The sequence below is a fragment of the Suncus etruscus genome, chromosome 18 (assembly GCF_024139225.1).
Source record: "Suncus etruscus isolate mSunEtr1 chromosome 18, mSunEtr1.pri.cur, whole genome shotgun sequence".
Taxonomy (NCBI): domain Eukaryota; kingdom Metazoa; phylum Chordata; class Mammalia; order Eulipotyphla; family Soricidae; genus Suncus; species Suncus etruscus.
The window spans coordinates 30,805,632-30,818,007 of record NC_064865.1 but is presented as its reverse complement, the minus strand read 5'-3'; the positions used below and the strand labels follow the sequence as shown (position 1 = coordinate 30,818,007).

The following is a 12,376-nucleotide window of genomic DNA, read 5'->3' as shown; positions in this document are numbered from 1 at the left end:
AGCAGTGGTGCAAGCGGTAGGGTGCTTGCCTTGCACACGCTGATCTAGGAAGGACTGCAGTTCAATCCCCTGGCGTTCCATATGGTCCCCCAAGTCAGGTGCGATTTCTGAATGCATAGCCAGGAGAAATCCCTGAGTGTCACCGGGTGTGGCCCCAAAATCAACAACAAAAAAATATGTCCCAAAAGGTTCTCTCTTCACCAAAAAAAAGTCTGTATGTACCAACTATGTCATAAAGAAATTTATAATACATTTTGTAACTAGGAAATAAAAATTATAACCATATGAGATACCAGTTCTAATTGCATTATTGAACACTTTCATTTTTCTGTTTGTTTATTTGATTCTTGGGAATGCTAATACCCTGCCCTCTAATACTAAGGGAATACTTCTGGCTCTGGTCTATTACTGAGTTACTCCTGGCATTGCTCATGGGACCATATAGGATGCCAGAGATCAAACCTGACTTGGGTGTATTAAAGGCAAACACCCTTCCCATTCTATTTTCACTCTCTTTCAATTTTTTTGTTTGTTGGTTGGTTTTTTTGTAAAAGGGTACAACTCAGTAGTAGATTGTATGCTTCACATTGTGAGTACCTAAATTTTATTCCTGGCACCAAATATATTAATTTTTGTATTAATAAGTGATGTTGACACCAAACAATTGAAAGAACAAGTATTGCTAATTGGAATGAAAAATTGTAAGTCACTTTGGAAAAATATTTTCAGTGTATTTTATAAACTCAATATTGTACTAATCACAAGGTTCAGGAATTTTATGACTAGGTATTAAACTTGGAGAAATTTTGGATATTAACCCCTTATCTGATGGGTATTTGGTGAATAGTTTCTCCCACTCAGTGGGTGGCTCTTGTATTCTGGGCACTATTTTCTTTGAGGTGCAGAAGCTTCTCAGCTTAATATACTCCCACCTATTTATTTCTGCTTTCACTTGTTTGAAGAGTACTGTTTCCTCTTTAAAGATACCTTTAGTCTCAATGTCATAGAGTGTTTGACCTACATGTTGTTCTATATACTTTATGGTTTCAAGTCTGATATCTAGGACTTTAATCCATTTGGATTTTACCTTTGTACATGATGTTAACTGGAGGTCTAAGTTCACTTTTTTACAAGTGGCTAGCCAATTGTGCCAACACCACTTATTGAAGAGGCCTTCCCTGTTCCATTTAGGATTTCTTGCACCTTTATCAAAAATTAGGTGACGGTATATCTGGGGAACATTCTCTGAGTATTCAAGCCTGTTCCACTGATCTGAGGATCTGTCTTTATTCCAATACCATGCTGTTTTGATAACTATTGCTTTGTGATACAGTTTAAAGTTGGGGTAAGTAATACCTCTCATATTCCTTTTCCCAAATATTGCTTTAGTTATTCGTGGGTATTTATTGTTCCAAATAAATTTCAGAAGTGTTTGATCCACTTCTTTGAAAAATGTCATGGGTATCTTTAGAGGGATCACATTAGATCTGTACAAAGCTTTGGGGAGTATTGTCATTTTAATGATATTAATCCTGCCAATCAAAGAGTAGGGTATGGATTTCTATTTTAGTGTGTCTTCTCTTATTTCTTGAAGTAGCGTTTTATAGTTTTCTTTGTATAGGTCTTTTACATCTTTAGGCAAGTAGACTCCAAGGTATTTGAGGGGTTAATATCCAAAATATATAAGGCACTGACACAACTTTACAAGAAAAAAATATCTAACCCCATCAAAAAATGGGAAGAAGAAATGAACAGACACTTTGACAAAAAAAATACAAATGGCTAAAAGGCACATGAAAAAATGCTCCACATCACTAATCATTAGGGAGATGCAAATCAAAACAACTATGAGGTACCATCTTACGCCTCAGAGATTGGCACACATCAAAAAGAATGAGAACACGCCATGCTGGCAGGGATGTAGAGAAAAAGGAACTCTTATTCACTGCTAGTGGGAATGTCGTCTGGTCCAACCTTTGTGGAAAGCGATATGAAGATTTCTGCAAAAGATGGAAGTTGAGCTCCCATACAATCCAGCTATACCACTCCTCGGGATATATCCTAGGAATACAAAAATACATTACAAAAATCCCTTTCTCACACCTATATTCATTGCAGCGTTGTTTACAATAGCCAGACTCTGGAAACAGCCTAGATGCCCCTCAATAGATGCATGGTTAAAGAAACTATGGTACATATACACAATGAAATTTATGCAGCCATCAGAAGAAATGAAATCATGAAATTTTCTTATACATGGATGTATATGAAATCTATTATGCTGAGTGAAATGAGTCAGAGGGAGAGAGATAAACACAGAACGGTCTCACTCATCTATGGGTTTTGAGAAAAATGAAAAACATTTATGTAATGATTCTCAGAGACAAAATAGAGGAAGACTGGAGGGTCCAGCTCCTGACATAAGCTCACCACAGGGATCGTTTAGTGTAGTCACAGAAATAATTACACTGAGAACTATCATAGCAAAATGTGACTGAATGAGGGAAGTAGAAAGCCTGTCTAGAGTATAGGCCTGTGTGGGGTGGGGAGCAAGGACACTTGGGATATTGGTCATGGGAATGTTGCACTGGTGAAGGATATATACGCAAAAAAATCCATATATGTAAATTTATATATAAAGTATATATGATTATATATGATTTATTTATATATTTATATATTATATATATTTAATTATATATATGATTTATATATATAAATCAAAGAAAAGAAAAGAAAAGATAAGGCCTCCCAATGCTTACCACAGGCTATGTTCTTTACACTGACTGTATAGAAAAAGGAGGTACAGTAAATGCACCCCATACACACCTCAACCCAGGCCCTTTGCCTGGTCTGTATTGTGAATTGGGGGACCAAAAAAAGAAAAAAAAATAAACTTGGAGAAATGAAAAATTATGTGCTACAAAGGGTGAGTGAGTTAGCAAACTATAGTACGGGGCCGGCGAGGTGGCGCTAGAGGTAAGGTGTCTGCCTTGCAAGCGCTAGCCAAGGATCAGGACCGCGGTTCGATCCCCCGGCGTCCCATATGGTCCCCCCAAGCCAGGGGCGATTTCTGAGCGCTTAGCCAGGAGTAACCCCTGAGCATCAAACGGGTGTGGCCCAAAAAAAAAAAACAAAAAAAAAAAAACAAAAAAAAAAAAGCAAACTATAGTACATCCAAATACATTTAAAACTACTTATCAATAAAGACTGAACCTCAGATGAATGGAATAGACGTGAATATCTTGAGAGAGACTGTCAAGTATATGATCAACTAATCTTTGATAAAGGAGTAAGAAATACAAAGTGGAGCAAGTAAAGCCTCTTTAATAAGTGATGCTGGGAACACTGATGAGCCACGTGCAAAATATTTTACTCAGACCTCTCTTTAATGCCATGCACAAAAGCCTAATAAAAATTTATTAAAGACATTAATATCAGGCATGAAAACATAAGCTACGGTGAGGAAAATATAGGCAGAATATAGGCAGAACACTCTATCATGACTCTGAAGCTAAAAGCATCCTTAAGGAGGAAATACCAAACAAGTAGAAGCAAAAATAAACAAATAGGACTACATTAAACTAAGAAGCTCCTGCACCTCAAGAGAAATGGTGACCAGACCAGGATTCAATGACTGCACACAAAATGGTAGAAATTATTCACCCAATACTCTTCTTATAAGAAGTTAATATCTAAGATATATAAGATACTTATATAGCCTAACAAGAACAAATATCTAACCTCATTCAAAAATCGGAAGAAGAGATGAACAGAAACTTCCTCAAAGAGCACAGATGACCAAAAGGTGCAGGAATCAAAATGCTCCACATCAATAATTATTAGGGAGGTGCAAATTCAAACAACAATAAGATGTCATCTCCCATCACAGAAACTGCACACATCAAAAAGAATAGAAACAACCAGTACTGGAATGAATGTGGGGAGAAAGATTCTCATTCACTATTGGTGGGAATGTTGACTGGTCTAGTCTTTTAGGAAAATAAAATGAACATTCCTCAAAAAACTAGAAATTGAACTTCCTTATGTCCCAACAACAGTACTTTGAGGCAAATATCTTAGGGACCCAAAAAACACAAAGCAGAAAAGCCTTCTGCACTCCTATATTCATTTACAATAGCCAGTGTGGAAAAAAAACAAGTGCCAAAGAATAGAAGAGTGGATAAAGAAATTGTGGTACAGCTATGCCATGGAAATTTATGAAGCTACTAGTAAAAATAAATTCATGAAATTTGCTTATACCTGGATGGTATGAAGAGTATGATGCTGAGCAAAATGAGTCAGAGGGAGAGGAACAGACAAAATGATCACACTCAATTGTTGGATTAAATAAAAGATAGAATGGTAATAATATCCCAAAATAAAAAATGACAAGATCCAAGAGGACAAGTTGATTGTGGGATGCTTGCCATAAATAGTGGGGAAGTGCAATTAGGGCAGAAAAAAGACCTCTATGATAATGATAGTTCAAAATGATCACTCTGAACAGAACTGGATGCTGAAAGGAGATAAAGTGTGGGGTGTAGTGATAGCATAGCAGATAGGGCATTTGTTTTGCACTCAGCCAACTTGAGTTAGTTTCCCAGCATCCCTTATGGTCTCCCATATAAAATATTTTTATTCTTTTTAATTAAAATGCCTAATCATACATAAAGCTAGGAAGCTTTATTCATTATTAACTATCTATCCAAGCTTTTTCTCCCTACTGGATTATTATTTTTTACTTTTTAAGATTGATAAAGTTTTACTTTTTTTGAGCTTTTTTTTAATATTTTAGGCACCATAACTTACCAATATAGCCACAATAGTTTCATGTATACAATATTCTAACATTAATTTAACAACTGGTGCTAACTTTCCTTCACAAATACTGCCAGGTTCCCTCATACCACTACCTCCAGCTAACTCTTTAACAAACACATACATTTTAGAGTTAAATTATTGTGGTTGTGTGCCAGGCTTATAGTAGGATGGCTATGCAGTTATAATTCACCTCTATACCATCAATAGGTAAACAAATTTTTAGAGGGTGATTGAATTTTATATGTCCCTGTCAAAGGGAAGTAATACAATTTTATGCATTTGTCAAACCTTACCAAACTCTACATTTTCAAAGTAATCTTTATTATATGTAAATTAAAATAATTTTATAATTCAATTCAATGGACATTTATTCTTTGAACTTTATGCACCAGGCATTTTGCCAAAGGATATAAAGTGAGAGTCAACATTCCTATTCTCTAGAAAACAACATACTGTGAGAAATACTTTAAGGTGGGGAATGACATTCTTTACTGAAAATTCTACCAAAATACAAAATCCATTTATATACAAAGTTTTAAGAGAAGTAAACACAAGGACAAAGGTATTTAGAGACAGGAAACAGATACTACTTTGTAAACTATGCGTAAAATGAAAACTTATGGAATTAAAAATGGGCCTAATAAGATGAGGTTGGTCTAGTGATAGAAATTTATATATGAGAGAGAAGAAAGTTCAAATCAGAGGAAAGAATATGAATACAGGAGAGTAATACCTGTGTAAATAAAGAACCTAGTGATACAGTGTGCAGAAAGTAAAGTGGTGAAGTTGACATATGTAATGTCTTTAATAGTTTCTACTCTGTTTAAGGATAGTAAGATGTTCTTAATCACTATACAACAGAATGCTATTAAAGCCTTTTGGGAAGGGCTTAACGTGAGGATGGAATTTTTCCAAATTCATTTGATCACAAAGTTTCAAAATAGAAATATAATGTACAAACAGAGTTATGTCAAGACACACAGATGAGTTCATAATTTTTATTAAATCACTTTTAATTTAGCAACTGTTGAAGAATAAAATTTCATTGAGAAAAAAATGCTTACCATCTACAAAGCTTTATTGTTGGAACTATCTGTAGGCATTGTAAAACAATGCAAACCTAGATCAGGTGTCATAAGGTGAGTAATACTAAGGAAATGGTTGATGGTAAGGTTGAGACCAGTGAGCTGAATAAAGAGCCACAGATCAAGAGGAAGCAGATACAATATGGAGTCCTACCTACTTTCATCTGGCTTGCTGAGAACGTTTCCTATAGAATTCTCAGAAAAAAGAGGACTCTGAGAAGACTACAGTAACTCATATAGAGTGAACCAATGGTCTTGTCAACCTCACAAAGGCAACTGTCACTGAGCAGAGATTATGCTTCGTGCAGGCAAAGGAATTCAGTGCTAACCTCAACCAGGTTTCCCAGTTTCTTTATGACTATTTCAAGAAAAGGATTTCACCAGAAATAATTTTGGGAGGAGAAAAAAAAATGAAGGAAAGGCGATTTTTTGGAAGGAGTGAGGAAAAAGCAACTTTTTAATTATAATGTCAATACATATAATGTCTTAACTATTAAGGATCCTTACACTATACATGTAAAACTAGAAGTCCTGGGGAGGTAAGAATATTTACAGTTTCAGAGCTAAAAAGCTAGCTAGAATAAAAGAATAAAAGCTTGTTCAGTCCTCAGGAATAGCACTAAGTCTTTCAGAAAGTCCTTGATGGAATTGTGCCCTAGTTTCTTACTATGGTAATCTATCTATAAATTGTTTTTCTTCCTACTTTATTTTGTAATCACCTCCCAAATAAATTCGATATAGCCAAGTCCTAATCTCAATATCTGTTGAGAATTAAAGCATGTTATATGATCTAATGTTAATAGCCCTGCAAGACTCCCAACAAGCATTTTTCATCAATTTAATAAGTATAATATATTTTTCATTAGATGCAATATTTTTAAGTGCCTAATAAATGCATATTCTGGGACTGTTTCTTTGTTTTGCTTTGTTAGGATACCACACCTGTTATTACCCAGGTAGCTCTTGGCATGGTGCTCAGGGGAACATGTGATTCTGAGGATCAAACCCAGGGCTTCCACATGCAAAGCATGTATTCTATAAAGTTTGAGATTTGAGAGTGAGTAGAATTTATTAGAAGTCATCATGATAAAGTGTTGAAGTGATACAATAGGAATGTACAGGATACAAATGACTCATAAAGCTAGAGCTCTTTTTGTAGGCTTTGAGGCACTGGAGAGGCTTCTCAGAGAACATAATATTTGATCTGGGATCAGAAAAATAGCAAGGTCTGGGAAAAGAGAAAAGAAAAGGTGCTACAGACCATGTAATTTCAGAAACATTCCTTTAATGGTTAGGGGAATAAATGTCACAGAACAAGAGAAAAAGCAGTTGTTGAAGTTCCAAAGACTGCCTTTGTCAAGCTTTTGAGCAAACACATTTTAACATGAAATAAAAGGTGAATATCCATTTAATTGCTAATTTTAAATGGGGCTTTCTCTTACAATTAAAAATAATTTGATTCCTAGATTCACTAAATACTTCCCAGACATCCTGGATGAAATTCACCGGTTAACAATGGGTACTTTGCGTCTATACTATCTCTGTTTCTGTTATTCTCCACTCATACAAATGTTAATGTGCTCCCTTTATCGCCCTGGGAAATTTGTAGTCATCTTTAGGAGGTTGAAGAAAGTGGGTTTAGAAATTACAACAGTGATGTTATCTTTGTTTCCAACTCCTTCCCTTGTTCTGTTTCTACTCAATCTGTGCTATCTTTGTTCTCTTGGGTGACAGGAAGAGAAAGTAATTTTCTTCATTGAAATTTCACACCTACCGCTCAGCCCTCCATGTTAGGTGAATGATTTCTAGGACTTGAAGAATGTTTTGTTGCTCACTCAGGCCTTGAAGTGCTAAGACCTCCCACACCCAGTGGTGGTGGGAGCTGGGTTCCACAGTTCAAATGTTGACACCAGTACATGTAAAGATTGTGTCCCTAACTGCTACATTTTAACTGCTACCCCTACATTTTAATTTTATTTTTAATTTTAAAAAATTGTATTTTAGCTCCCGTGATTTCCAATTTTACAATCTTGTCAATGTTATGCCAATGTTATGTTACAACATTCCAACACCAAACCATCCATCATAGTTTTCTCTTCACAATTGTCTCAAGATTGCTCTCTCAGGCTCTCCCCATAACCATTCTACTCAATTTATTCTGCCTTGATAAATTTTGTTCTATAGACCAGTTCTTAGATTCTGTGACTTTGAGGCATTTGTTGATCCTTTACTGTGAGTTTTTATATTCTACATATGAGAAAGAACATTCTCTATCTTATCTCTCTCTTTCTGGTTGATTTCACTTAGCATGATACACTTCAGTTCCAGCCACATACAGCATATTGCATGATTTCATCTTTTCTTATAGTTCAATAGTATTTTTCTGTGTGTGTCCACAGTAATTTTCTCTATGGAAATTTTAATATTGTATTTAAAATTTTTTCAGAGGCATTTCAGAGCTCAGTGTGTCTCAGGACTTTATATATACATATGTTTCTTTATCCAAAGATATTTTCTTGTACATTGGGTTGTTTCCAGATTTTGACTCTAATGAGAAGTCGTGCAGTGACACAGAAGAGTAAATAAATGCCTTTTATTAGAATAGTTTTTGGATCCTTGGGGTATTAGGGTTTCTGGATCTAATGATATCTCTATTATTTGTTTTTTGAAGTGTCCATATTGTTTTCAAATAAAGTTGAACTTTTAGACATTCTATCAACAGTAATGAGGGTTCCTTTTTCCCCACAGTCAAGCCAGCACTGGTTGTTTTTATTCTTTTGAAAAAGAGATGTCTGCATTTCTCACTGGTAGAGGTGATATTTCATTGTTTTGATTTGCATTTCACTGATGATCTGTGATGCAGAGAATTTTTTCATATTGCTCTTGGACATATGTATAACTTCTATTTTTTGTTTTGTTTTAAGTTTTTGGGCCATACCTGGTGGCACTTAGGGGTAACTCCTGGCTATTTCTGTGCTCAGAAATCACTCCTGGCAGGATTACAGGACCATATTGGATGCTGGGAATCAAAGTCAGGTCAAATGCCTTATGACTTCTTTGAGGAAGTTTCTGTTCATGTCTTCTTCCCATTTTTAAAGAGTTTTTTTTTGTTGTTAAGATTTACCAATGTTTTTTTATATATTTTGGAATATAAAAATTCTTTTGTCAGATAGATGATGGGCAAATATTTTCTCCCAGTCTCAGGGGTGTCTTTTTACTTTGGTCATTATTTCTTATGCAGTTTAGATACTTTCTAATTTGATATATTCCCATTTCTTTAATCAATAGCACTGAATTGTTTAAATTATTTCCAGACTTAGCGTTATGAAGGGTTCTGCCTTTTCTCAATATAATTTATGAATGCAGGTCTGATATTTATGTCTTTAACCCATTTTAATGTTCTTTGTACAAGGTGTACCCATTTTTCAAATGTGATTAATTAATTTTCCCAAAACTATTTGTTTAGGAGGCCTTCCTTGCTCTATTTCACCTTTTAGGACCTTTGTCAAGGATTATCTGCATACCTGAGTATTTGTCTTTGGGCTCTCATTTCTATTCTACTAGTCTAAGCATCTGTCTTTATAGTCCAGTACCACACTGTTTTCATGATGATAATTTTATAATACAATTTAAAGGTGGGAAAAGAAAAGCCTCCTATCATCCTTTTCCATAAGGTTGTTTTGAATATGGGGGGGGGTTTACTCCATAGATGCTTGGCTACAGATTCATGTAGGCCACATTGACAAAACAAAAAAATTCCAATACAAAGGAATGTTCAAAGACATAATAGCATAGAAGGCAGTAACTAACTTTCCCTGTCCAGTTTCGATAGCCTTTACAGAGCAGGTAACAATTAAGCTATAACTTAATGATGGCTTGAACTTGTCTTGGGCACTGAGAAATGTTGTTGGAAGCAATTTATACTAAGGCACAGAGATATGCAAGCCCATGTTGGGAACTGCAGAAAATAAGTGGTTAACATACAAGGGGAAAAAAAAGTGCTTAAGAATTTATGAAAGGGTTTGGTGTCAGTTTGATTTCTGACACTGCATTTGGTCTCCTGAGCCCTATCAGGGATGATCTCTTAACACAGAGCCAAGCGTAATCCCTGAACACTCTGAGATGTGGCCTATTTGGCACAAAGACCAAACACCAAATTATAAAACACAAACACAGAATTAAATTAAATAAATAAATAAATAAAATGTCACTGCTGCATGGATAAAAAAAGAACTTTATTTTTGGAGTTAGGACTGCTTCGAGGAAGAAGTTATTAGAGTTTTAAATAGTAATATCCTTAATCCCCTCAATGCAAATTTTGGTTTTAGACTGTTTTTGGTAAGTGGGCTATTCTTAACATAGGAAAATTTTACTTTTGATGTAATAGAAGCGAAAACATTTGCCTTTTAGTTTTGGGTTCATGCTGGCAGTACTCCTAGGTTTGTGTTCAGAAGTCACTTCTGTCAATGCTGGGGATCAAACTCAGGTCTCCCAAATACAAAGAACATGCTCAGAAATTTGAGCTATCTTCTAACCCAACAACTATTTCTTTGAAGGGTTTATGACAATTCCCAGTATCATTACTAAACAAAAACAAAATGCATTTGTACATTAAAGGCATTTGTACATTAGAGGCAGGAAACATTCTAGGTGTGAGAAAATATAAACTTAAAGACAAGAAATTTTCTATTTCCCACTTATTCTCAGGATTCTGGCTTAGTTTCAGTGGTGATGATTGACCTATTTTATGACAGTGTTTTCAGCAAGGGTCAGGTGTGTGGATGGGCTGAAGTCATCACATAAATTTTCATAGTCAAAAATATTTTTATTTTTCTCTATGACTGATATTATAAAACAAAAATACAAAACTTTCCCCCCAATTATTATTCCACATTATAAAGGTTATTTGGACTGAACATTGTAACAATTAGGGTTTGGTAGTTTTTATATATGGAGTAACATGAATGGATATATTTACTTTTTATAAAAGTGAAAAATTAAATAATAAAAAAGTAATGTAGTAGGATGTATAGAAGATAATATAAAAGAGAAGACCAGATTAGTGACAAGGAAAAACAGCTGGAAGAACTCTACTGACTCTGGAAAAGTAATTAGGAGTTAGACTAAAGCAAAAATAAATAAATAAATAAATAAATAAAAGGCAATCATGAATAACAAGAAAAACAAAAATATTTGAAGGTGTGAATATAAGAATTTTAAAACAGGTTTGAGCCACTATAAGAGAAAAGTGGCCAGGGGGAAACTCTTAAGATCAAGTTGGGGTAATGGGGGTAATGAGAATTTATCGAGATGTGGGGCAGAGATATAGTACAATTAGTAGTGTGTTTGCTTCCCAAACACAGCCTACCACCTGGCTTCAATCACCGGCATCCCAGATGGTCCTCTGAGCCTGCTAAGAGAGATTTCTGAGTGCAGAGCTAGGAGTAACCCCTGAGCACTGCCAGATGTGGCCCCAAAACAAACAAGCAATCAAGCAAACAAACAAAATGATGTTACTCAAGGAGGTTTAAATAGTAGATAGAAGGAATCACTCTGAAGGAGAAAAGTTCACATTTAGTATTAAGTGGACTGGACAGGATAAGAGTTCCTCATATAAGAGTATAAAAGCTTGGGGAGTAAGAGGGGTTGAGGTAAGAGAAATGTGGACAAAGTCGATTGCTAAAATGCTAGATTCATGATGTGGGGGTCATACTGTGGCAATACTCTTTCTGATAAGGGGAGTATTACACGAGTCATTTCCTTTTATCTGTTATGTTATTTGTTGGTAAGCATTTCTTTTAATTCTGAAATATGTAGGAAAAGATACTAAAGTAAATAGAACAAGATGGGTAATTACTTAGAGCAGTATTCTGAAGATATTTTTTCTTGTCTTCCTTCCTTCCCTCCTTCCTTTCCTTCCTTCTTTCTTCCTTCCTTCTTTCCTTCCTTCCTTCCTTCCTTCCTTCCTTCCTTCCTTCCTTCCTTCCTTCTTTCTTTTCTTTCTTTCTTTCTTTCTTTCTTTCTTTCTTTCTTTCTTTCTTTCTTTCTTTCTTTCTTTCTTTCTTTCTTTCTTTCTTTCTTTCTTTCTTTCTTTCTTTCTTTCTTTCTCTTTCTTTCTTTCTTTCTTTCTTTCTTTCTTTCTTTCTTTCTTTCTTTCTTTCTTTCTTTCTTTCTTTCTTTCTTTCTTTCTCTCTTTCTTTCTTTTTCTTTCTTTCTTTCTTTCTTTCTTTCTTTCTTTCTTTCTTTTCTTCTTTCTTTCTCTCTCTTTCTTTCTTTCTTCTCTCTCTTTCTTTCTCTATCTTTCTTCTTTCTTTCTTTCTTTCTTTCTTCTTTCGTTTCCTTCCTTCTTTCTTTCTCTTTCTTTCTTTCTTTCTTTCTTTCTTTCTTCTTTCTTTCTTCTTTCTTTCTTTCTTTCTTTCTTCTTTCGTTTCCTTCCTTCTTTCTTTCTTTCTTTCTTTCTTTCTTTC

General features: G+C 34.9%; 1 non-coding gene across 1 annotated transcript; it reads left to right on the top strand.

Moving 5' to 3' along the window:
* Positions 1-2,745: 2,745 nt before the first annotated feature.
* LOC125996890 (small nucleolar RNA SNORA51) lies at positions 2,746-2,878 on the top strand. Its single transcript, XR_007491552.1, has one exon. It is a non-coding gene; the product is annotated as a small nucleolar RNA SNORA51 (small nucleolar RNA).
* The last annotated feature ends 9,498 nt before the right edge of the window (positions 2,879-12,376 follow it).